The 26,358-nt window shown below is 43.1% G+C and overlaps 1 protein-coding gene across 7 annotated transcripts in view; it reads right to left on the bottom strand.

The window, feature by feature from the left end:
• NCKAP5 (NCK associated protein 5) overlaps positions 1-26,358 on the bottom strand; it is a 1,051,318-nt gene that overhangs the window by 984,224 nt on the left and 40,736 nt on the right. Inside the window, exon 1 of one of the 7 annotated variants that reach the window (XM_068545245.1) lies at positions 10,850-10,896. The exons of the other annotated variants lie outside the window; for them this stretch is intronic. The gene's annotated coding sequence lies outside the window, so the exon portion shown is untranslated. Of the gene's footprint in view, positions 1-10,849; positions 10,897-26,358 lie in introns of those variants that run through there. 7 annotated transcript variants of the gene reach the window in all.

Raw genomic sequence — 26,358 nt, 5'->3', positions numbered from 1 at the left:
ACCTTGAGAGAGAGTCAGACCTAAATCCTCCCAGACCAGTGAGAATTCCTCCTTCTCTGCAGGCAGCGTAACCTACATCCGCCATGCAAAACATGACAATGTCCTCTCATTCTGCTGCAGGAGAGGTGGAGGCCCACTGACAAATAACCCCCATGGATGAACACTGTAAAGCTTTTAAGTTCACGCCTCTTCATGAAAATTTCTGCTTGACAAATCTGCTCCCCTGAACAAGTTGCCAATAGCATAACTGGGAAAAAACATGTCAAAGATCTTAGTATATGGTCTCTGTGATTGCCTACCTAAGAAACTAGCAGAGCATCCACCAAAGGAGAGTGGGAGCTAGCCTCAAATAGTGATTCTCAAAGCGTGGTACTCAGACTAACATCATCAGCATCACCTGGAGACTTGAGAGGATGCAGATTCCTGGGTCCGATCCCCCAGACCTACCGAATCAGAAACTCTGGGGGTGGGCCCAGCAGTCTGCGGTTTAACAAGCCCTCCAGGTGACTCTGATGGACGCTCAAGTTTAAGAACCAATGACCTAAAAGAGGCGGCAGCTTCTGTCCTTGCCACGACCTTTGACATCCCCCTGCCTCACCCGCTCCTCGTTGCTCTGGTTTATTCAGGACAATTGATGCCAGTCCTTTTACTCTAAGCCAAGTGTGTAACCCAGCAGGACCCTACGAGGCCTTCCCAGAAGAGACCCCCTCCCATGTCCTCCACCTGCCTTTTGTCTGTAGGAAAACTTAGGCACAGAATAAATTTAATCAGAGAAGTGAGAAAATGCAAAAAGAAAGGAAAACAATCAAGACAAAATAATAATACTTTAGCCATTAAATAATTCAAGACTTTTAGTTCCTCCTCAAGGGCTATAGATGATAATCTGAGTCATGTCCTTCGAGCTGTTTTGCAGATACGGAAACTCCCACCAGGTGGGAGAAGTTAACTGTATGCTCCCCACAAGCACGCAGACCCCAGACCGGTTGAAAGCAGAGGGTTGATGATGCTGACTCCCAATTACCTCACTACCAACCAATCAGAAGAATGCCCACGAGCTGATCACACGCCCCACAAACCCCCTTCCTCACCCTGTCTTTATAAACCTTTCCCTGAAAGCCTTCAGGGAGTTCTGGTCTTTTAAGCACTAGCTGCCCTGGACTCCTTGCTTAACGCCATGCAATAAAGCTATCCTTTTCTACTTCACCCAAAACTCTGTCTCCGAGATTCAATTCGACGTTGGTGCACAGAGGCCGGCGTTTCGGCATCAAGTGCACAGACCTTAAGGTTCTTCCTGAGTAAGGTGAAAATTCTCCATCCCAGCCTTCGTGCCCACTGCCTTTTCTTTTCATCAACGCTTTCCTCTCTGGAGTCGCCACAGAGTGCCAATGGGCAAGGAAGCCTGTGCTCAATGGTGTAAAGTCTGGTGGAAGTATGAAAATTCACCTGGTTAAACTGGGGAAATAAGGGCTCTGAGGAGTGTCATGGTTAAGACTACAAACTCAGCAGTCAGACTTCGTAATTGGGACTTTCTGCTCTGTCACTTACAATGCTGGGTAAACCTCAGGCAAGTTATCAAACCTCTCTGTGCCTAGCTTCCTCGCCTCTATAATGGGGATAATTAGAGTACCTAGCTCCTCAGGTTGTTGTGAGGATTACACGAGTTATATATTTGCAAGGCATGTTGAACAGTGCCTGGCACACAGTGCTATGTGAGCGTATTTACTATTATTTCTAAGCAGGAAATTCCTCATCTTCAACCAGCCACATAACCCATAACACACTGCAGGCTCATGGGGCAACCTGCAGTAGGGATCTCTGAAGATCCTCAAGAAAACATAATCCTCTTCCTGGCAAATTTAAGTCTTGTCTCCCAAATCCTGTAAGGTACCCTAAATTGATGAACCAGGCTCAAGCACACATCTCTGAGAATTTTCCTTTCTTCTCCCGTAATTCAAAGGGCTATTTTGAAGCAGGCCGAGTGGTTCTTTCCACAAGACTCACAGCTTGACCATAGCCCCACGGCTCTTACAACTCCAGTGGTCCAATGATGGATAGGAAATGAGTTCAGTGAAAGAGCCTTCCTCCCTGACAAGAATTCAGGTGCATTAAGCTGTACACAGTGGGTCTCCTCTCCCCTGAATCCCCACTGACCCTCGCAAAGTGGATGAAGTTGAAACCCCCAAAACAGGCAGTGGGAATATTACACCAGGGGCCTAGGATTCTGATCAGGGTGGAAATGCAGAAAGCAAGGATGGTTTGTCAGTTTCCTAGGGCTGCTGTAACAAATTACCACAACTTAGGTGGCTGAAACAACAGAAACTTATTCTCTCACAGTTCTGGAGGCTTTAGGTCCAAAATCGAGGTGTCAGCAGGGCCACGCTCCCTCTGAAAGCTCTAGGGAAGAACTTTCCCTCACCCCTCCCTAGCTTCTGGTGTTTTCCAGGCATCCTTGTCGTTCCTTGGCTTATGTACCTGCATCACTTCAACTTCTGCCTCTGTCATCAGAGGGCACTCTCTCTGTGTGTGTGTGTGTGTGTGTGTGTGTGTGTGTATTCCCAAACTTCCCTCTCTTGATAAGGACACCAAGTCATTGGACTTAGGGCCACCTTAATCCAGCATGACGTCATCTTAACTTGATTACTGTGCAAAGACCCTATTTCCATATAAGGCCTCATTCACAGATATACCTGGGGTATACCTTCAACATTTCTTTCTGGGGGACACAATTCAACCACAACAGATGGCAGATGTTTCCTCTCAAGGGCAAACTCGGAGCTGTTGAAAGCAGCCTGCGTGCGAGGCTGTGTGAGAATTGGAGGTGGTCGGGAGCCCCGGCAGCAAGGCGAGTGGGGATGAGTTGCTGAGGCCGATGCCTGCTTGGAGCAGTGGGAGGGCTGGCACGCTCTCCTGCCGGGTGCTTGCCTCACGGATGCAGAGACCCGGAGAGCCCAGGGATGCGAAATGCCCAAAGGGAGTGTCCAGGTGGGGAATCCGGGAATTTGGCCTGGCAGCAGGGGGCCGTCTCCTGACTTCTGATTGGAGAGCAGCACGGGGCAGAGTCCTTCCTAAGTACTAGGTGTACTGAATAATTAGATATAGACATTATCTCGCATATAAGGCACTTCACTGGCCTGGCTTTGACCTTGAACTTGACTGTGTGGATTGAAAAGGAGAAGAGACTGGGAAGAGAGAGGGTGAGGGCAGGCAGGTGGGGGAGGGGTGGAAATGGGGGGCTGGGAAGCACTTGCCCGCCACGTCTGGAATGCTGGGTGAGATGCTGGGACTCAGCACCACCTCCACACGCCTCTGCCTGTAAATGCTGTCACTGTCCCAGACGCCATGAAATCAGAACGGAGGAGGGAAGAGGGGCTTTCCCACTGCCTCCTGGGAAGACTCCAATCGGCTTATCCACGCCCTAGCCACGGTGTGAAGGCCCATCAGTCACACAGCCTGTGGTGAGGTGAGGGATCACCAAATATTTCTGAAGGGCTGGAGTGGAAGCGCCTCCTGTCAGATCTGCTGGCTGAAGTTCAGCTTCACCGGGTTTGCCTACCACCCAGTCTAAACAATGGCACCCTGCTCACGTGTCTCCAACGAAGTGGGAATGGCTTAGGGGACCCATTGGAGGATGTGTCCGGAAACAGGGCTCTCAAAAGAATAAACTCATCGCAAAAGATGGTACTGAGCAAGCACCCAAGAGGCCACCCTGAAAAGGAGTGGGTGTGTTTTTGCCATCATTTAATAACATCTTCCAGAAACTGCATTCAGTGCGGGAATCAATTGTTCTCTTGCACATATCCAAGGGGCCTGAATCTTCAGATGAAATGGATTTGATCTCATGAGCATTTGCCTGATAGAAGATTTCTATTCTGGTTTCTCAAGACCAGAACTCAGAGAGAGAGAGAGAGAGGAAAGTTAGCCTCGAGGGAAAGAGAGAAACACTTTAGTCCTGGCACACACTAGAGCAAGCACACAAAACCCTTTTTGTTCCAAGGCCAGACCCCGAACAATGAGCTGTAGGGGCGCCTTTGAGAACCGCTCACGTGTCCACTGAAGCAGATCTGACCGAGTTACAAGCCGGGAGCCCAGGAGTTGTCTGCAAATTGGTGGAAAATGAAGTTCCATTATCAATCCCCTGAACGGGAGGCCTGGTTGGCACCTCTCCCTCTTGATGTGTGGAACTTTCACTCTCGATTTGAGAAAAGGTCTCACTCCTGGGAAGCAGTAGAGAAAGTTCTTTACAAGTGAATCCTTGCTGACAGCCGGACCCCTGACAGTAGCCGTCAGGCGGACCGGCCCCGAGTGTGAGCTCTGCACACACTCGCATGGGGATGGCTGTGCCAGGACAGGGACTCCCACTCTGAAGGGGTCACGGAATCCTGCCTGGCTCACCTGGAGGGCTCCTTCCCTGTGAGTCGGGCCCCTGGACCCGCACCTCCAAGCTGAAAGCAGACTCCAGCCCCTACGTGCAGGCATGTGGGAAGCTGCTTTCTCACACCTGTTCCGCACACGCATCCTGGCTCGATCCTGGTCTCTACCCCTGACTCCAAGAGTTTCCCTCTCACCTCTCACCTGGCCACCACCTTCCCAGCAGTCACGTGGCTCCTCTTCCTGAGGTTGATCTATCTCACTTCCCACCACACAGCCTCAGCCCACCTGGAGTAAAGCCCAGACCCTCCCAGCAGAGCCCACTCGTGGTCCACACAGCCTGAACAGCCAGGTGGAATGATGGGCGGGCAAATGCACTGAACATTTGAACTGTCCGCAGATGCACTGATACAATGAAATCAGACCTTTGAAATACAAGGCAGCTAGCTGTGCCTGCTGGCCTCTGAATGAATGATTCGTGAAATGTGTTGATTCAGTGGCCATTGCCATTGGGGGACCAGGAAGACTCACCCACTTAATCATTTATTCAACAAATATTTCTTAGCGCCAACAATGGGCTTCTGGTTTCTTGGTGCCTTTGGAATACAGTGGGCAAGAAGTTTTTTGTCTGTTTGTTTGTTTGTTTAGTTCCTACCTGGAAGGGCTTTTTAAACACTTTTTGCAAGTGGAAAAGTCCTGAGATGGACGCACGCTTGGCATGTGTGGGAGCACAAAGCCGATGAGCGTAGTCAGAGTGGGGCACAGGTAGTGGCCAGTGGGAGGCGAGGAGGTTAGGCAGAGCTCAGAGGAGCAGGAGGTGAAGTCAGCTGAGTAAACACCCATATGTCTACTCTGTGGAAAACTGATTGCCAGGGAGCGAGAGTAGAAGAGGAGAACGATGAAGAGCTACTGTAGGACCATCTGTTCACTGTGGACCATCACAGGAAGTACCTTTGGAAAGCTGATGGGAGTCCAAAGAAGAGAACGTCCGGAACTGGAGGATCAGAGCATCTCCAAGTGTGGAGATGACAGAGGAGGCGGCATTTGAGCCGAGCCTTGGCGATCTGGGCACAGCAGAGAGTAGAGGAACGAACAGGGTCTGTTCTGGAACACTGAACAATAAGGTGATTTTGGAGATTGGGTGTAGACAGGGATGTGGAAGGAGATGAGGTCGGGAAGGCTGGTGGGTAGCAGGCGGCGAGGGCCTGACTGCTGGGTGGACATATCTGTCCTCTATTTCATGGATGAGGGAGAGGGACTGCTCAGGAGGGAAGCAAGAGCATGGTTGTCAGGGTAGCAGCAGGAAGGAGAGCTCTGAGAAGAGGGTAGAGCAGGGGTCTGCAAATTTTCTCTTCAAAGGACCAGAGAGTGAATATCTTAGGCTTTGCAGGCTGTAAGTTTTCTTTTGCAGCTACTCAACTCTGCGCCCTGGACAAATACAGAAACAAAGGGTGTGGCCAGGAAGCAATCAAATGTAACTTACAAAAATAGGCCTTGGGCTGGAAATAGCCTGCCAGACCCTGTGTCAGAGGGAGGAGAGAAGTTAGCCTGCCCTGCAGAGGATGCAGAGGGGTGGGCTAGACCAGGGACAGAATGGAAGCCAGGACACAGATTTGAGAGGCATTGTGCAGACTGTCAGGGGAGGCGGGGGAGGAGTGGGAGTTGAGACTCTAAAACCCCTAGTAAGAGGCAGAAGGGCTTTATTCCTTAGCTAAGATGAACAGCAAGCAAAGGGTGGGTGGGGGTTTTAAGCTGTAGACGTACACATGTACACACACACATACACGCAGAGAGGGGAAGATAAAGGGGAAGGCGCATCTGCGATTACTGGGCAGCCAAAAGTACAAACCATGGAGTCAGCTTAGAAAGAATGATCAGAGAGGCAGGAGGTGAACTGCAGGATGACACAGCCTTCTGGGGAGCTCCCAGGAGAGCGTTTCACCACTAGAAGCGGGCTGGTGGTGCTGATGACTTCAGGGATTTCATCCACTGCCCGGCTTCTCCTGTGTCTCATGCTGGTCCTCTAGCAATTCAGCAGCACCTGTTTCCCTAGCACCTACCAGCTCTTTAACCTTGGACTAGAGACTCTGAGGGGCCATGACAGACCATGTGGTGCAGTCTTTACTGTAAGTCATGGGAGAGGCAAGAGATACGAAGGACCTGGGCGAGGCAGCTCACTGCAGTGTCTGGCAACACTTCCTGGGCGGGTCTGGAAGGGCAGATAGGACAGGTGAGAAGCGTCCAGGTAGGGAGAGAGACATGCAAATCAGCTAATGACGGCAATGAGCAGCCTCACCCAGAAACAAGGACAGTCTTTAGGATGTTGCATAATTCATATTCGAATGCACAGGGTGATTTTGATTTTTTTCCTCTCTTGCCTCTAGTCTTACTGTCCTTGGTTATCACCGAGAGGCAGCAGAGGGCAACAACGAAGACCGTGGACTCAGCAACCGCGTTTGAATCTCACGTTCTCTGGACCATGTCACTTCTCCTCTCCAGGCCTCAGTTTTCTCCCTCTGCGAGGGGGGTGGGTAATAACAGAGCCCCCTGCATGGACCATTGTGGGCATTAGCTGGTCAGTACCTGTGCAGGGCTCAGACCTGGCTTGGGGCAGGATGTCCTATGTCGGGGCTCTCCTCTGCATTTCCCTGTCCTGCTTCTGCTGGGCGCTAAGGAAGGGACAGGGGAGAAGTGGCTGGAGGTCGAAGGGGTCCCCCCGCTCAGCACTGAGGACAGACCCTTTCTCTTTTTCTCACTGAGCATCTAGGTGACAAATGAACCAACCTCACAGCCATCACCATCTCCCTTAGTCCCATGCCTTTCTGGGAAAGATATTTTCTCTCTCCAGATTGAAACTAGGCAGGTAGAGAACAGTTTGCAGTTTTAATTAATACAGATTTACCTACCTCCCAGGGCTGTTTGTAGAATTAATCCCTACCCGGTGCCTTAAGCTCCTTAGCAGACAGGCACTGTGTTCTCACCAAATAAGCTGGTCTCTGGGTCTTCCAGCCTGATTCTCTCAGCCACTGCCCCCTCATCTCATATAACAGCCTCCTTGCTCTCTTTAAATTGATTGGCTGGTCCATGTGAATTTAAGTTTATCCTCTGCCCAGTGCAATTAACTGTGAAAATCCTTGATCCTTGCCTTGGGTGAGGGGAGGTAGGGATGTTTGGGTGGTCTGGGCACAGAGCTGGGGTTCAATCCTGAAGTGACTCTGACAGTCGATGCTATAGTCCCTGACCTCCTGGCTGCGTTTCTGAGCAACACCTAGAGAGGCTGAAGGCATGAGGGAGGGACCCGGACGGGGAGAAGGAGCTGGGCTGGAGGATATGGATGGATTTGATGATAATGTGGTGGAATAGTCTGAAAGCCTGGTCCCTGAATTAGTTATAGGGCCCTGTTTAGAAACTGATGCAACAAATAACTCTGCTCATCATTTGTAAAAGCTTGTTATATCTAGGATACATCAGTATAAATAACTTGCATCGGGGTTTTGCCTAGCTCAGTGCTTTGCTTTTGTTGACTTGATTTGTTCCTATGTGGGTGTCTTATTCCTTGAGAAAACCCCAAAGAACAAAGTGTTACAAATGCATCTCAGCTCTTTGGGCATATTTAAAATTTCATTCCTTGCTGCTTTAGCGCATGTCTTACAGAGCTGCAATGACCTGGGTAAATCAAGTAGAAAAAGACAGCAGGAGGCCTTCTCGGAGGCTCTGTGAACCATAATAAAATGTTTAAAAGTACCAAGGAATACAACCACTAAAATTGAGGCCGACTATCTCTTTGCATATGACATAATTGCATCAGCAGATTAGCTTAAAAAATGCTATTTTCACATGAGTTAACCAGAGGAAAAGGCCACAGTCCTCAACTTAGTCTTGTTAGTATTGACCAAACATAAATTCTGAGATAGCTTCAAAAATCCTTTAAAGTGGAATTTCCTAAAGAAGAAACGACGAAACATCAGTTGTCTAGTAATATGCTCTATGAATAATCCCATGTCCAAATGAATTTGAGAAACATCCCATATTATAACATCTCTGGGGAATTCACAACGAGAGTAAGCATATTAAAGGTTCTAAGAAGTCTATAGAAAAGTGACTTTCTTAGTTTACTTAAATTAGGAAGTCTGATTATCACACAGAACTTACAATCCCTGAAATAGTTTTCCATCAAAACACGTTTTGAATTTAGTTTCTAAGTTCAAAGAGGAACCTCGCACTGCCTTCTCAATATCAGTGATAAGTACCTCTGAGATTCCTAAATACCCATCCCCCACCTAAAAGATCTGTTCCATAATGAAGAATAGAATTGGTGACTGTCCCTATAAAAGCCTCTAAAACAATGGTTCTCAAACTCTGGTCTGTATCAGAATCACCTGGAGAGCTCATGAAGAAGGACAGAGTCTTGGGTTTGTTGAGGTAGGACAGGGCCTGGGCCTCCGAACTGTTACCAACTTGGCCCCATGATACTGATGCTCACCAGGTTTGCGAATCACTGCTTTAAAAGCCAGGTCCAGAAATGGAGAGAAGCCCAGGAGAGGGGGACGTTGGGGCCTGGCCTAAGAGCTTGTCAGAACACTGAATCCAAAAGTGTTTGCTGAGTACCCACCAGCCACCCAGCTTTAGGTTACAATAGCACTAATATCTCAGGGCATTTTAGGTGGTGTGTATATATATATATATATATATATATATATATATATATATATTTTTTTTTTTTTTTCCCTCCAGATACTGTCAATCAGGGAATAAAAAGAACAAAATGGAAGGAGCCACAAGGTACAACTCAGTTGGTCTCCCAAAGTTCCCTCTCCTAATCAGTAAGTACCTCGCCACTGATATCAGTTGATGTAAAATTAGATGTGAGAGATTGTGAATGAGGGAAAAAGACCCAAGTCCGTGAGTCCATCATTAATCATTTTTTATTTTTATTTTTTGCATCTCAAAAACTGAGCCTGAAATATACTAAAATGTACCATTTCCCTCCCCCTCAACTCAATGCTTCTTTATTGAGCATCTATTATGTGCCAGGTGCTGTGAGAGGTGCTGATAAACACACACTTGGAAGTCCCTGTTTTCAATGACTCCATCTACTAAGGGAAATATCTTGTTTAAATGTATGTAGATTATGATATAATGGCTTAAATCCTACACCTCATGCATGTAAAAGGTACAGTACTAGGATTGCATAGAGGAGAGTGGTCCTGACTCACTATGGGAGAAGCAAGCAGAGCTGCAAACTGGACAGCAGGGTAGCCGGAGCTGGACGCGGAGGCTGAGGCTGGAATCCATGGACTATCTGCTTGTAAGATGAACAGGTCAAGATTGTTAGGTACCACGCCTGAGACCAGACTGTGGAGAGACACAGTGTCAGCTGTGCTTTCTTTCCCTGGACTCCTATTCTACCATCTTTTTAACGGACTTTTATAATTTATGAGGTCAATATCCATACTATATAGAAAGCCCTCATCACTTTCAGCTTCTTTAATTTGTAATTTTAATAATTCTGACTTGAGAAAAAGAAAATGCCAAAAGGCTGTTTCCAGGTAGTCTTTTCACAGAAATTGTCTAAGCACCTCATTAATTACCTCTGAGTCATGGAGGAGAGTTCCTCACTTCCTTCCCAAGCTCCCGCCAGACATGGGAGATCCTCACTGGACCTGGGTGGGGTGTGTCCACTTGGATGGGATAAAATTGCATATTTTCAGCCTATTATTCAGCCAGCTCACAAAGTCTAACCAGTCGCCCATGCCCCCTGTATTAGAGAGAGTTGATGCTCACTCAAGAATCAATTAGATCTACATTTTTGCCAAAATCCAACTAGCTGAGACAACACTGGATTAAGATTGGGAGATGGGGGCAGTTGAAAGGGACGGAGGAAGGGAGACTCTTTGAAGAAGCCCACCTGGGTATAACAGATTCTGTACGTTATGAAATTCATTTGAACATGCCTAAGGGTATTTTCAAGGCTTCCAAAGTTTAAATATGACAGACGGGAAAAAGAAAGCCCCCGTAATTTGAAAAGTTCAACCTTAGATTTACTAAAGGAAATGCTGAAATTTCTAAGCACTTGCTTAGAAAGGCCACAAACCTCAGACAAGTATGATTCAAATCCTGCCATCACTTTTGACATTCCTATCCCACCCAGGTAGCCACAAAAAAGGGACTTATTTTAATGACTGTATCATGGTCACAGGCTTCAGCTTTTAACATGATAGTTTAATGCTGATGAAACCCAATAACAACTTACTGATATTAACTCACATCTTATTAGAAAATTCCTGTTCCAATATCAGATTTCAGTGATTTTGGGAAAAAACTGATTTTTAAAAAATCTATGGCTCCAATGAATACCTAATATGGATCTGATTTTAACATTTTATCTGTTTTCAAGATAAAGTTACTTATTTCATTTGATGGAACTCCTAAAAAGCAACTTTTAGTCACATAAAATATCTCAACTGAAATAAAGACCTACCGCTCTAATCCTTCTTATTGAAACTCTCATTAGTAGCCCCTTGTTCCTGTAAGGTGTCTTTTCTAATGATGGAAGAGCTCTGCTCTCTGAAGATACGTCTCAGCCGTTGTCAAATATTCTTCATTAACCTTGGGGGAAGAAGGGTTTATAGAATTGTATGGAATCAATATGGTAACTATTCATTTGTTAGTTTAAAAGTATATTGGACTAATCACCAAATGAATTAATAGCTCTTATTCGAAGGGATTATATTAACAAGTAAATTCCAGCTACAGAGATGTCCACACAGCAGGTAACCAAGGAGAGAAGAATCACATGCATATTTGTAAAGATAAAGGGCACAAGAATCCAGAATGAGTTTGACAATACATGGTAACAAATTTTGTCTATAAAAATTAAATAATAATAATAGTGGCCTTGCTACTTTGATCAAATACTTTACATCCCATGGTCCTGATACTCCTTTAGTATTAAGTTAGAACAAGAGCAAGCAGCTTAGAGGCACACACATAGTCATGATGAGGAGATCCTGGCATCGCATCATCCCTCTCTTTCAAGGAAAGAGCACTAGCAGTGCCAGGAATGGAATGAAGAGGCCAGGCTTCTTGGAGTGTCTCTGTGTCACTCAGCATGCCACCTTGGGCAGGCCTCACCTCCTCTCCAGGTGTATTCTCCTTTAGGGAAAATGAGGATAGCAATCCAAATCTGACTGCCTCAAAGCTTTCATCTGAGACTCCAGAATCAATAATAGGGGCTTCCCTGGTGGCACAGCGGTTAAGAATCCGCCTGCCAATGCAGGGGATGCGGGTTCGAGGCCTGGTCCGGGAAGATCCCACATGCCGCAGAGCAACTAAGCCCGTGCACCACAACTACTGAGCCTGCGCTCTACAGCCCATGAGCCACAACTACCAAGCTCGCGTGCCACAACTACTGAAGCCCACGCGCCAAGAGCCCGTGCTCTGCAACAAGAGAAGCCACCGCAATGAGAAGCCCGTGCACCATGACGAAGAGTAGCCCCCGCTCTCCGCAACTAGAGAAAGCCTGCGTGCAGCAAAAAAGACCCAACTCAGCCAATAAATTAATTAATTAATTTAAAAAAAAAAAGAATCAATAATAGAGGTGAATGCAAGGTATCATAGCTGCATATTGCCAGGCTCACCTTTGCAATTTTTCCTGAGCTGCCCTCAGCCTTATATTCCTAAAACAAGTCAAATCATGTAGCTTTCCTCTTCAGAGACTCTTAGTTGCCCATTATACAGAGAATAAAGTTCAAACTCTTTACATGGTATTCAAGATCCTTCATGGTATGTGCTTCTCCAGCTACTTCTCTCTGTGTTCCCACAAACCCACCATACCGAGTTTATTGGCGCTTTTTGGACATTTCATGCGCTTTCGTATCTTGGTCTTTGCCCAAACTACCTAGTCAGCTCCTGACGAAATCCTACTCCTCCTTAATGATCAGTTCAAATGTAACATTCCCTTAAAGATACTTTCCCTTATATCCTTCACTCATTCAGTTATTACAGAGTGTTTTTTATGTGCCAGGCATCCGAACTGTACCATTGTAGGCAACATCCCTACAATGGCACTTGATGTGTGCTTATAACATACTGTTAATTTCAGCCTGCTTCATGGGACTTTTTATTACTTTACCACTAGATTAGAAGCTCTTTGAGGAAAGAAATTATTCACTGTTCATCCCTATATCTCCCTGCTGGTACACAGAAGGCACTTGGCAAATGTTTGTTGAATGAATAAACTATGTTTTTTTTTATCTTGAAATTCTCATGGTTTTGATATCAGGGCACCTCATAAACTCTGAAAGGATGAAGGACAATTTCTGCCACTTTTTCTTCTAGAAATGAGTAGTTTATAAGTCATGCATGTGAAGGCTTTGGATCTTATTTACTACCAAATTGATAAACCAAATTCTCATTCAATACTTTCTTCTCTCTCTCCACCTCCATTATTGGTTCGGGGCCATGAGGGGAGCCAAGTTGGGACTGTGGTCCATCTTCCAGATTTGTACTCCCTAAAGACAACCAGGCTTCTAACTTCATGTCCAGGATAATCTCCATTGCATGGCTTGTCCTTCTGTATCAAGCTGGCCCATCAGAACTGGGTTTTATACCCCAAGCCTTACCAAGATAATGAACAAGGAAGCTGGAGATACATAATAAACATCCATCACACATTTCAGGAACATTTTTCCAGAATGATAAAGCTCAAACATTTGGAGAGGGTGGGTCAAGAGTTACTCATAACAAACAGCAATAATAAGTAAGGCAATTAGCAGAAAAGAGGGCACCGCCCACACAGAGCATTTCCTTAGGAATTTTAAATTCCTGGGTCAGCTTCATTCTGGGGAAATGGGGTATTTTTTAACTTTCAGAAACCCACTTAATCTCAGTAGGAGGCAATGATCTTGAGAAGTCAGTGTCCCTTCCTGCTTTCTTGGGTCTCCTTCCTCCTCATTGTCAAATAAGTAGCATTGATCTTCTACCTGGAACTCATGCCGATTATGGGTTTTTGCTCTTAGATCATCGTTTCCCTCATCAGCGCCATGAGGAGAAACACAATGGGGTGATTTCTGTGCGGAATTGTGACCCGATGGCTGTAAGAGGCATATTTCTTGTACGATAGCCAATCCTGTAAGTACCCTATGGACGAAAGGGTTGATGAAAGAAATGGAGGAGGAAATAAACTACATTCAGATGAAGATGAACTGGAGATGTATTTGTACAGTGAGGAAGAGAGAAGCTGGCGGAGATAACTTCTTAACTCTGGGCTAGAGGACCAGTGTTCTCAGAGCCCCTCACGTTACTGTGCAGGCATCTCTGATCTCCGTATTGCCACCCAACAGAGCAATTCGTGCCCAGCGAGGGGCCGTTTCCTTTTTCCCTCTCAGCAGGCCATCCTAAACCTGGGGAGCAGGAGGGGTGCTGAAAAGTTCCAGGCAACCCCATATCCAGAAGAAGGGTGAGTAGTCTTTTCTTCAGGTGAAAAATGAAGGCCACCAAACAGTCTGGCGTTATTCCACGGGTTAAAATTAATAAGCACAGACACACATTCACCCCAATGGATATATGTACACGTATAACTGAAAACACTTCGCCGTACACGTGAAACTAACAAAACATTGTAAATCAACTATACTCTAATATAAAATAAAAATTAAATTAAAGAAAGATATGTAACAAAAGACTTAAAGGTGGGATTGACATGTGTACACTGATGTGTATAAAATCGATGACTGGTAAGAACGTGCAGTACAAACAAACAAACAAACAACAAAAAAAACAACTAATACTAAAAAAAAAAAAGATATGTAACAAAAGACTTAAAGGTGGGAAAGAAAAAAATAGACCAAAAGAAAATAAAATGTTTACAGTGCTTGTTCTTGAGTGAGAGCACTATGGCTTATTTTATCTTCCTTCTTTCTATGTATCTCTATTTTCTACAGTAAACTTGCATTATTTTTCAAATAAGAGCAAAATTATATCAGAAAATCTTCTGCCTTCGACTAGCAACTCTTTCCCACTGACCAAGATTTCCATGAAAATGCCATCTGTATTGGTCAGAGGGGACCATGGGGTTAACAAGGTGTTTCAATAGGAAGGGCAGAATACAGAGTCTTTGTTTTCAGGGTTTTTCGGGGCTTTTGTACTTTTCCTTTTCTGTTCTTAGAAATGTGAGAGTGACCTCCTGCCCAGAGAAATGACCTTGGATTTAAATTTGAAATACTAGCACAGTCTAAATGCCTGAAAGGGGCATTGCATTCAAGAACACTGAGGTGAAGTGTTTCTCTGTTCTCGGTTGACATGTGATGCACCCATCAGATCACTTGCAAGAAATGGGTTGTTGCATCACTCCATCTCTGGCAGCTGCAAAAGACATTTATCCCCTTCCCCTCTCCTCCAAGCAACAGCAGCCGCCGTAGTCTCGCAAGGTGGGACCCAGAGTGCAGCCGAGAACAGGCAGGTGAACATTTGGGAAGAATTCACCTTTTCACTTTATTGCTTTCTTTTGCAATATCTGTTAGGGTGGCAGGTTCATGGGCCCCTCCGTTTCCCAGAGGGTCTATGTTTCTACTTGTTTGCTTGGCTGTCAGTCAGAGACAAAAGGAATTCTCCTCTCGAAAAGGTTTCTTGTATTATTTTGTTGGTCTTTTATCTTCAGTAATATAGCAAGACTCCTTACACCCCATGAAATGACATGATGTCTGAGATTCACTTTAAATTATTCCATCTAAGATGGGAAGGCTGGGGGAGGGCAGCATGGCAACTAACAGGCTCGCCCTATGGGCTCCTGCAGGCTATTAGAGACCCCACACTTCTCTCTAAAAGAGAAAAGCTAAAACTTCCTCTATTCTACTAAACCCCCTTCAAATATCCTTGTTTTCAAATTTCTAATCTCCTCTTTTACAGACTGGGCAGGATGCTGGTTTTGACCTAATTTGTTCTCTTGTAACACATCCTATGTAGAAGTGTCCTGCAGTACCCTATAGAATGTGGGTGTACTTAGCACCCACAGATTTCAGCTTTGGCATGTCAGGCAAAATTCTTAGACATCAGGAGAGGCCTTTCAACGTTCTGTTATGTTCACATATATGCATTATTAATTTTGCACACAGACCAAAGAGCAAACTTTCTATTCATGGAGAGCTCACTACTGAGTCTGGCCGCTGTTCATAGGCCATAATGGACATCCCATATTTTTGAGAACTCCAACACCATCAGTGTTAACTCTGAAATTCATAGGGAAGATAAGATGGAAATCTGAAACCGGAAAATGCCAAAAAGGCTTCTAGAGAGCTACCCCAAGCTTCGTTATGGAAATAAGATCTTATCATGTAAAGAAAAGGAGAGGTAGGCATTGGGTAAAATATCTGCATTGAGTCTCACAGCAAATGACACAACTGATGGATTCCCACAGGGCAGAGAAAAACCTGAAACCACTAAGAGCATCTGGGTTCTTGATCCTTCCATGATCTTCAATCTCAAATATACTCAGCATTGTTTTTTACTAGAACATTTAAAAGGACAGTACTTCATTACATGAGCGATCACTCCTGTTGGTCTCCCAGATAATACATATTGAAATACTTTTTAAACTGCAAAATGATGAGTAAAAGTAAGACATCATGATCATTAAGCTGGCATTTTATTTCTTCTGTTTTTCAGCTCTTTTTTTATGATCAATGTAATCATGCTCTGTGGGGAACTCCATTTCTTCTTGTGTCCTTGTTAATACTCTGGCACTAAAAAATGCTAAGAAAAGTAGAGATGCAAGTCTCATATTCCTATACTTGCCATAACATAGTGGTGTGTTAAGGATGGGGAAATTGATCCAGTTAATGCCTAAACTACCTTAGCTTTGTGTAAGCTGACATTTAAGAAAGATTGAATCGATGTAAAGCCTTCTTTTATTTTATTACTTCATTTTTTTAACATCTTTATTGGAGTATAATTGCTTTACAATGGTGTGTTAGTTTCTGCTTTATAACAAAGTGAATCAGCTATACATATACATATATCCCCATATCTCCTCCCTCTTGCGTCTCCCTCCCACCCTCCCTATCCCACCCCTCTAGGTGGACACAGCACCAAGCTGATCTCCCTGTGCTATGCGGCTGCTTCCCACTAGCTATCTATTTTACATTTGGTAGTGTATATGTCCATGCCACTCTCTCACTTCATCTCAGCTTACCCTTCCCCCTCCCCGCATCCTCACGTCCATTCTCCACATCTGTGTCTTTATTCCTGTCCTGCCCCTAGGCTCTTCAGAACCACATTTTTTTAAAGATTCCATATATATGTGTTAGCATACGGTATTTGATTTTCTCTTTCTGACTTACTTCACTCTGTATGACAGACTCTAGGTCCATCCACCTCACTACAAATAACTCAATTTAGTTTATTTTTATGGCTGAGTGATATTCCATTGTATATATGTGCCACATCTTCTTTATCCATTCATCTATTGATGGACATGTAGGTTGGTTCCATGTCCTGGCTATTGTAAATAGTGCTGCAATGAACATTGTGGTCCATGACTCTTTTTGAATTATGGTTTTCTCAGGGCATATGCCCAGGAGTGGGATTGCTGGGTCATATGGTAGTTCTATTTTTAGTTCTAGTTTAGTTTAGTTTTAAGGAACCTCCATACTGTTCTCCATAGTGGCTGTATCAATTTACATTCCCACCAACAGTGCAAGAGGGTTCCCTTTTCTCCACACCCTCTGCATCACTTATTGTTTGTAGAGTTTTTGATGATGGCCATTCTGACTGGTGTGTGGTGATACCTCATTGTAGTTTTGATTTGCATTTCTCTAATGATTAGTGATGTTGAGCATCCTTTCATGTGTTTGTTGGCAGTCTGTATATCTTCTTTGGAAAAATGTCTATTTAGGTCTTCTGCCCATTTTTGGATTGGGTTGTTTGTTTTTTTGATATTGAGCTGCATGAGCTGCTTGTAAATTTTGAAGATTAATCCTTTGTCAGTTGCTTCATTTGCAAATATTTTCTCCCATTCTGAGGGTTGTCTTTTCGTCTTGTTTATGTGTTCCTTTGCTGTGCAAAATCTTTTTATTTTATTTTTTAATTGAAGTATAGTTGATTTACAATGTTGTGTTAGTTTCAGGTGTACAGCAAAGTGATTCAGTTATACATACATATATATCTACTTTTTTCAGATTCTTTTCCCTTATAGGTCATTACAAAATATTGAGTATAGTTTCCTGTGCTTTATAGTAGGTCCTTGTTGGTTACCTATTTTCTATATAGTAGTGGTAAAGCCTTCTACAATGCTGTCTTTAAGAGAGTTTTGCTATTCAATCACCTAGTCCATCAGGAACTTGGACTAAGTACCTACCACACAGCATCGATAAGAAGCAGGTACTGAGAAGGAATCCAGCAGAATGGATGCTACAGAATAGATTTCCAGAAAGGAAACTTACAGCATTAAAAAAGAAAACAGCGAGAATTAACAGTTGATGAGGGCTAGGTAGAGCATCTGCAGAGCTGAAGTAAAGCTAAACTTAAATATCCAAAGTCCCACCTTGAAGGCACTTCCTCCTTACTTCCCCAGGAATCACAGAAAAAAATCACAGAATGGTAGAATCAAATCCTACGCCCCATGTAGACATTCCCCTGGCGACACTTCTATGACTCTTGATAGAATTATTTCTCTGGCTAAAAGTTCACAATATGAAGGGGGCCTATTCCTTCTCTCTCATGTTCAATAGATGCCAAATTACTTTGTAAGGGAAAAGACTTACACAGATGCCCATTGCTATGATTATTGGGAATGATTTACTTTATGCAGACTGTTTATCCTCCATTAATGCCAGGCCAGGACTAAAATTAAGGTTGCAATAACAGTAGCTGCATAATATTTATCTAGTTCCACATCTCACCAAGGAATTTTAGCCCCTATTCAATTATTCAAAACAATACAGGACGTGTTTAACATTAGCTTGAAAGTAGAATAATCTAGGATGTGAAACAGAGTTGGAGACTTCCAGCCCAATCCTTTGGCTGTGATGTGGCACCAGCCATCACTCTCCTGTCTGCTCCAGAGCTGTCTACGCCATTTCCTAAAGTTCACTGAGAAATGTCCTCTACAGCTGCCTCTGTTCCATATGGAGAATGGCTCCATTCTGTTCTGAGGCCTCCCTCTTCATTCTCTTCCCTGTATTACGGGTGGTCCAGCAGTCCATTTATTGAAGCGGGAAAAGGGCTCTTACCCAATCTTCCACAGCACGCGATTATACTTGGGCTATAAAACTGGAACTGGTTGTGTTCTTAGAGTGTTAAAAGAAAAAGAAAGCACCCCTTTTAGTTGTTCACAGCTTCTTTCTCACAGCTTTTGCATGAGTCCTTGGAGAGAGCATTCAAAGAATATTCTGAAGCAGCCTCTCCCATGGCCCACTGTCAATGAAGCAAGTTCTGTTCCCCCAGGTGTCATCCCCACAAGTTTCTCAGTCTCTCCTACAATAAAGCCCTTGGTATGGATGTGCCATGGAGCTCCAGGCTCCTGGAGTAAGACCAGCGAAGACCAGCAGGGCTCCTCTCGCTTCCTCTTTCTGTGGTTTTGGTTCAGGGCACACTTTCAGACACTAGAATTTTGGCACAGTTGAAGGGATGAAACGGCTCAAAACAACAGTAAACAAGTTGGCAATAATTGTAACACAATTGGTACACGATGATTCTCAGTGCATGTAGAAGGCTTCACAGTCATTGGACTATATGTTTTGGTGTCCCTTCAGCATTGTGATGCTATTCGAGAAGAGCCATTTCCTGCCCTAACAACCCTTTTAGACTCAAGATTCAGAACCCTGGCATGTTTCAGCACACATGCAATGATTTTGGATGCCAAGTATACTTATCATACTCTTAATGACACTTTTGATTCAATGTTCCAACTACAAGAGACAGCTGTAAAATTTTAGATTAAAAAAAAAAGTTTACAGATTGATCAAAATGTAACAAACGCTAAAACTGAAAGCAAAATGAGATAAAGTAATCTGTGTCTGGGTTGTTGGCATAACAAAGAGAGAGGAACCACTCAGTGACTTTCACTAAACATCTTAATACATGCTAAGAGGGGACACACACACACACACACACACACACACATATACACACACGAATACACGAAACAACTAACAAAAGGCTTAAACTCTTCAGTAATCAATTGTTGGGATAGGTTTGGTGGTTATTCTGAGACTGCTGCATATATATTGTAAAATAAAGCAAATTAGTAATTATGTTGATATCATTGCAAATTGATTTTTAGCATCGGAAAAAGAAATACAGGTGTAAGATCAATATGGTTCAGTTAAAATTCTGTGGTCCTGAATATGAATCAGAAAAATCTATTTAAATCCATAATACATTTTATCTTAAACATAGTACATGTATTTCTTAGCTCTGAATAATGAAAAAGACCTGGAAACAGTGACCAACACTCTAGCAATGAGCCCCCAAGAACTCAAATCAGGCTTTCCAAATACCAGTTTCCAGGACTTCCCTGGTGGCGCAGTGGTTAAGAATCCGCCTGCCAATGCAGGGGACACAGGTTTGAGCTCTGGTCCGGGAAGATCCCACATGCCACAGAGCGACTAAGCCCGTGCACCACAACTACTGAGCCTGCACTCTAGAGACCACATGCCACAACTACTGAAGCCCGCGTGCCTAGAGCCTGTGTTCCACAGCAAGAGAAGCCACTGCAATCAGAGGCCTGTGCACCGCAACGAAGAGTAGCCCCCATTCGCTGCAAGTAGACGAAGCCCGCCCACAGCAACGAAGACCCAACACAGCCAAAAATAAATAAATAAATAATAAAATAAATTAAAAAAAAAAAAAACAATTTCCACCAGAAGGAACCAGGGTTTCTCAAGATAAATAAATGATCCCATTAAGAGGCAGGAGATACACACAGGAAGACTGAAATATCTTGTTATATCAGAGAGCAAGGAAGCCTCCAAAGACCTGTAAGTCCACGCCAAAGCGATTCAAGCACCAGTTTGAAGAGGAGGCTCCTACCGGCCAACATGAGAAAAATCTGAACCTCATTAAGAATAATCATTGCAATGGATTGAAACATATTAAATGTGTTGAAATGTAAAAGTTCACAATAATATATTTTTAAAAATACTTAGTCACCATAGGAGGATGCTAAAGAAGTAACTCATCACTTTGAAAGCTATTAAACAAAAGAAAAGAATCAAGGTTTTCCTTTATAAATTGTACCACAGCTAACCAGGAGGTGAGAGAAAGTTTCCTTTGATCGAATTGTTCTACTAGTAAATGAGGATAAAAGGATACAATGAGAATATTGCCCCCTAGATCCACAAAGAATTAATGGATCTAGGCAATAATCATTCACGATCATTATCCTTCATAGGCAGACAACCTGATAATATGTGCATCCTGAAGGAAATATATAATGATATCATCCAGAAGATATTCTTGCTCAAAAATAAAATCTGAATCTAATCAAGCTTCTAGATCTGAACACCAAGTTAAAGGAAATATAAGCATAGAGAAACATGGTAAACACCACCACGGGATTCAATCAGAAAAGTCTAGAATATGAAAGACTTTATAGGACAATCTATTTTCTTCAACAAATAGATTGCAAGGGAAATAGAAGAGACTTATCAGCTTAAAGAGAATTAAGAGACATAGCAGCCAATTACAGTGTATTTACTTACTTGGATTCCTATTCAAAGTGTAAAGAAATTATGGCCCAACTGTGAAAATTTTCTATTAAAGAATTATTAATATTTTGGGTATAATAATGATATTATTATGTTTTTAAAGGGTCTTTATCTTTCAGAAATAGATGTTGGAATGAGAGGATGTCTGGTGATGGAATAAAAATTCATATTTGAAGGCAAGACAAGAAAAATTTAAACATAAAACATTTTCTCTGCCCTTTGGCCTCTCCTCCAGCCCTTCACAACCAATGTGCATTGTGCATCTGCATCCTGCATTAACCAGACCTCCCCAATGGCAGAAATACCTGTTCAACCTTAAAGATCCACTTTTCTCCTTCTGGCGCCATGTAAATCCTTACAAGGTAACATACCTTTCTCAGTCCCTTAAGGGGCCACAGTAACCCACCACTCACCTCGTATGGACAGACATCTCGGGTGAACTCTATGTACGAGGCCAATATATCATTTCCCTTAAAGATAGTGATTGGTGCAGAACAGACTGGTCAGACCACCTGGGGAGATACTGGGCAGCAGCCATTGGAAGTTCTTAGCTGAAATACTTACTTATGCCCTTATAATGTTGGTAGCTATATTACTTGTATTCTGCCGATTTTACAAGATTATTGTGTCTTGCATTACTAAATGTGTGACTGAGCCTCCAATAAAAATAATGATGATGGGCTTCCCTGGTGGCGCGGTGGTTGAGAATCTGCCTGCTAATGCAGGGGACACGGGTTCGAGCCCTGGTCTGGGAAGATCCCACATGCCGCGGAGCAACTGGGCCTGTGAGCCACAACTACTGAGCCTGCGCGACTGGAGCCTGTGCTCCGCAACAAGAGAGGACGCGACAGTGAGAGGCCCGCGCACCGCGATGAAGAGTGGCCCCCACTAGAGAAAGCCCTCGCACGAAACAAAGACCCAACACAGCTAAAAATAAATAAATAAATAAATAAATAGAGTAGCTATTAATTAAAAAAATAATAATAATAATGATGACTCGGCGACTTGAAAAGATTAACCAAATATATGGCTCTACAAGATACATGATTGTAATAGTGTCTAACTCTAGATACAGGAAGAAGCAATAAGAGGGAACCATTTCCTGGACCATAACAGACTAGTAAGACAGGTAATTCAGAGACTTTTGGTTACTGTTAAAAGGTCTAGTCCAGTAATAGCGCATTGAACGGCCTATCAATGAAATCCCCTCCTGAGCTGGGAATGAGAATTCCCAGGGACAAATTGGTCACGAAATGCCTCCCAAACCTTTGTCCAAATTAAGACCGAAAGGGAAGGGATTGTAAAATGAAGAATGTTGCCCACCATCCAGTTCTACAAGAATCAAGTGATTAGCCACTTCGGTCACTGACCTACAGTACACCCTGAAAGGAATTCAGGGCAAAGATCAAGATGAAGCATTTTGTGCTCTGGGAAAACCGACAGAACTGACCCTCAGATAGTTAGATATTTTCAGGAGAAAATTTGATGAACCCAGTTTCTTGCATCTTCCCATACTTAGAAAACCACTGAAACCATTAACTAAGATATCTGCTCCTCCCAAATAGCAGTAACCCTCTACCAAGATGTGTGTTTGATTACACGTAACCCTTCACCAAAAATCACATATATACTGACCTCCCCCTTTACCCCTTTGGAACAGTTTTCTGAAAGTCTGTCTCCTGGGTTATAATTCTCAGGTTGGCTTGAATAAAATTTTCCATTTCTTTCTTAGATTTACTATTGATTAATTTTCATTGACACTGGGATTTGTGTCTAATTAATATGAAAATTGTGAGGAAGTAAAAACAGATAAACTAAGATTGGATATTAGTAGATAATTTTTAAATCTGGGCAATAAGTACATAGGAATTTACTATACTATTCTCTCTAATTTTGTGTATGTTTGAAATTGCTCAGGGTAAGTTTTTTAAAAAGGTATATATATTTTAAATGAAGTTGAAGAGAAGTAGTTTTTGAGGAAAAAAAGTTTATATAGTATCATATGCCAAAATAAATTTCAGATGAATTAAATAGTTAAATGTTTAAAAAGGATATCACACAAAAAAATAGACTACGTAGGTGAATAAATATTTTTATATTGGTAGTAATATATTTCCCATATTAAAAGCAACAAAATAATCACAATGGAAAACATATAGACTGTATAAAAGTTTAAAATTCATGTATCTTTAAAAACAAAAAACTGGATAAAATATTTGTACAAACTCTGACATATTAATGGTTAATGATATTCCTTCATAAATGGCATGCACAAATCAATGAGAAAAATACAAGGACCTCAAGGACAATGGGTATAAAAAGAAAATTCACAAAACAGGGAATATAAATGGGCAATAAAGTTATAAAAATATTAGTCTCCATGGGTCATTATGGAAATGCAAATAAAATAAAAAACATATAATTTACATATTTAAAAATTTATAATATTTAATACCAGCATGAATGCTTTCTATAGGCACTATAATAGACTGCTGTTAAAAATGCAAAACAGGACAGATTCTCTATAGGGTAAGTGTGGCTTTATATAGTAAGAAACATTTATAAAAAAATATTTATACTTTCTGAGGCAGTCATTCTACTTCCAGAAATTCAAGGAAAGTACAGGAGGTTGTGTGCAAAAATGGCTGCAGCTGCCCTCACTCCTCCCAGTATTCAGGCCCCTTCTCAAGGTGACTTTGCTCCCCTCCCATCCGGAGGTAGAGCCTATTTCTCCATCCTTTGAATCTGGCTTTGGCCATGGTACTTTCTTTAGTCAACTGGACTTGAGAAAATGTGACGTGAGCAGAGAATTAAAAACTACTTGTGAATGGGGCCTGCCCTCTCCTGCTGTTGGGGACCCTTCTGCCACCATGAATAAGTCTGGGCTAGACTCCTGGAGGATGAGAGACCAGATGGGGAGAGGCCCAATGACCTCAGCTGTGCCAGTCATTCCAGACACGTGAGTTAGGCCATCCTAGACCACTCAGCCCTGGCAGAGCCAACGCAGACCAGAAAAACTGATGCTCTGTTGACCTAAGAATCATGAAAAATAATAAATGTTTGTAGTTTGAAGTCATTAAGTTTGAAGTGGTTTCCTAATGAAAGCTAAATTACTTAAAGTAATCAGAAAAACGGACAATTATACGTGCAAAGATGTTCATTTTTATGTCATCTATATTAATAAATTGGAAATAACATAAATGCCCAACAAGAAAGAATGGTTAATAACAACTGCAGATTTGAAATCATAAAATCATTGAAAATCATATTTTCAAGACATAATGATATTTTATCATGGATAACTTTATTAATGATAAAACATTTTAATGATATTGGAAAATGTTTACAATGGAAAATTAAAGAAAGCAGATTATAATTATATGCAAAGTATGATTTTCAATTATGCAAATATGTGTGTCTGGTATCACAGATGGAGATTTGACCTGAAGACTTACTTTAAGAATCATTGCTTTAAAATTTGCATGCAATGTCTCACTTTGTGTCTGGGGAGATTCTTCCTGGCTTCTGTGTGGTCCCTTGAAGTTATGCAATGTAAAGCAAGAGTGAATATGTAAATGTGTTGAAGCAATCTACATGCAGAAGGTTCTGACTGAGATGTTCTGTTTAATAAATGTAAAACAGCTGCATTTTAAAATGACGTCTGTGAAGATCAGTTCCTTTAGAGAATATTTGTTCTCTAAACCTGGACTTAGATGGCTATATACCTTCAAATCACTGCTTGTCCTTAAAGAGATGTGATGCTGTTCTTGAACAGTTTTTTTGCAGAAGGTGTAGCTAGAATATGGAGGGGTTTGATCTTCTGTTCGTGTGACATTGGAAGTGATCTGGAAATCAAGGTCCATGTTGGGCTTGATGCAGCAATAGCCTTGACTTTGGGAAATGTTCTCTAAGACTAGTATGAGTGAGTCATCTGCCCGCCATGGCCAGATAGACCGTGCCCCTGTGGGTGGGGCTGGGGTCTTCTATTCTCTGTAGAGAATGGAAGTCCCTGCTTTTAATCATTCTGTAAAAGGGGTTAACACAGAGGCAGTCAATGAAAAGTGAAGAAGGCAACTCTTGGACTCTCCTGGAGTGGGTGGATTTCCATTCCCTTCAAGGCTGTGGCCAGTTCAACTTTATGAGTAGGCATTTCTAGAAGCAGTTTTAAGTTGTTTTCTATGTTACATTTCTCTTCTGTGTCCCCTAAACTTCAGTGAATTCTTCTGAAAAACGCAGCCTTTTTTCAGCTGCACATTGGGGATTTAGAAAAGGGCTGTCCCAAGAACTGGAGGGAAAGGCCACAGGATAATCAGTGTTCTGTTCCAAAAGGTGGAGTGATGATATCACTAGTGGTCACCAAGGGAGGACCAGGGGAAGAAGCATCTAACGGGTCATGTCACAAGGCCAGCAGCTGCCACAGCATGGTTGTATGCAGTGGATGCCACAGCAGAACAGGCTTATTTCTGAGCATTTATGAGACTGAGCCTCTGAAAAACTCTCAGAAGCTTCTGAGGAACACTATCTGGCAACTCCATTGTTGGAACTCAAGTTAGCATAACTGGACATTAAAAATGAAGGTCAGGGGCTTCCCTGGTGGCGCAGAGGTTGAGAATCTGCCTGCCAATGCAGGGGACACGGGTTCGAGCCCTGGTCTGGGAAGATCCCACATGCCGCGGAGCAACTGGGCCCGTGAGCCACAACTACTGAGCCTGCGCGTCTGGAGCCTGTGCTCCGCAACAAGAGAGGCCGCGATAGTGAGAGGCCTGCGCACCGCGATGAAGAGTGGCCCCCACTTGCCACAACTAGGGAAAGCCCTCGCACAGAAACAAAGACCCAATACAGCCAAAAATAAAATTAATTAATTAATTAATTTTAAAAATCTTAAAAAAAAAAAAAAAATGAAGGTCAAAGCAAGCAAGCCGCAAGACCAAGCCCAAGGAATTGCAAGGTCACTTGGTGGAGCCCTTGAGTGTGGGCTGGGCTTCCTGACTTCCTTCTAATGAACAGAATAAGATGGAAGTAACCGTGTGTAACTTCCAAGGCCAGAACACTGGGACTCCCTCCTTGCGCTTTTGAGAATCATCACTCTGGGGAAGCCAGTTGCCATGTTGTGAGGACACTCAAGCAGCCTTATGGAGAGACACACATGGTGAGGACCTGGGAACTCCAGCCAGCAGCTGTAGGAGTGGGCCTTCTTGGAAGCAGGTCCTCCAGTCCCAGTCAAGTCTTCAGATGAGTACAGCTTACTGACACCCAGATTGCAACTTCATGAGAGACCCTGAGT

This window comes from Eschrichtius robustus, chromosome 5 (assembly GCF_028021215.1).
Source record: "Eschrichtius robustus isolate mEscRob2 chromosome 5, mEscRob2.pri, whole genome shotgun sequence".
NCBI classification, from domain to species: Eukaryota; Metazoa; Chordata; class Mammalia; order Artiodactyla; family Eschrichtiidae; genus Eschrichtius; species Eschrichtius robustus.
This window is presented reverse-complemented; position numbering and strand designations above follow the sequence as displayed.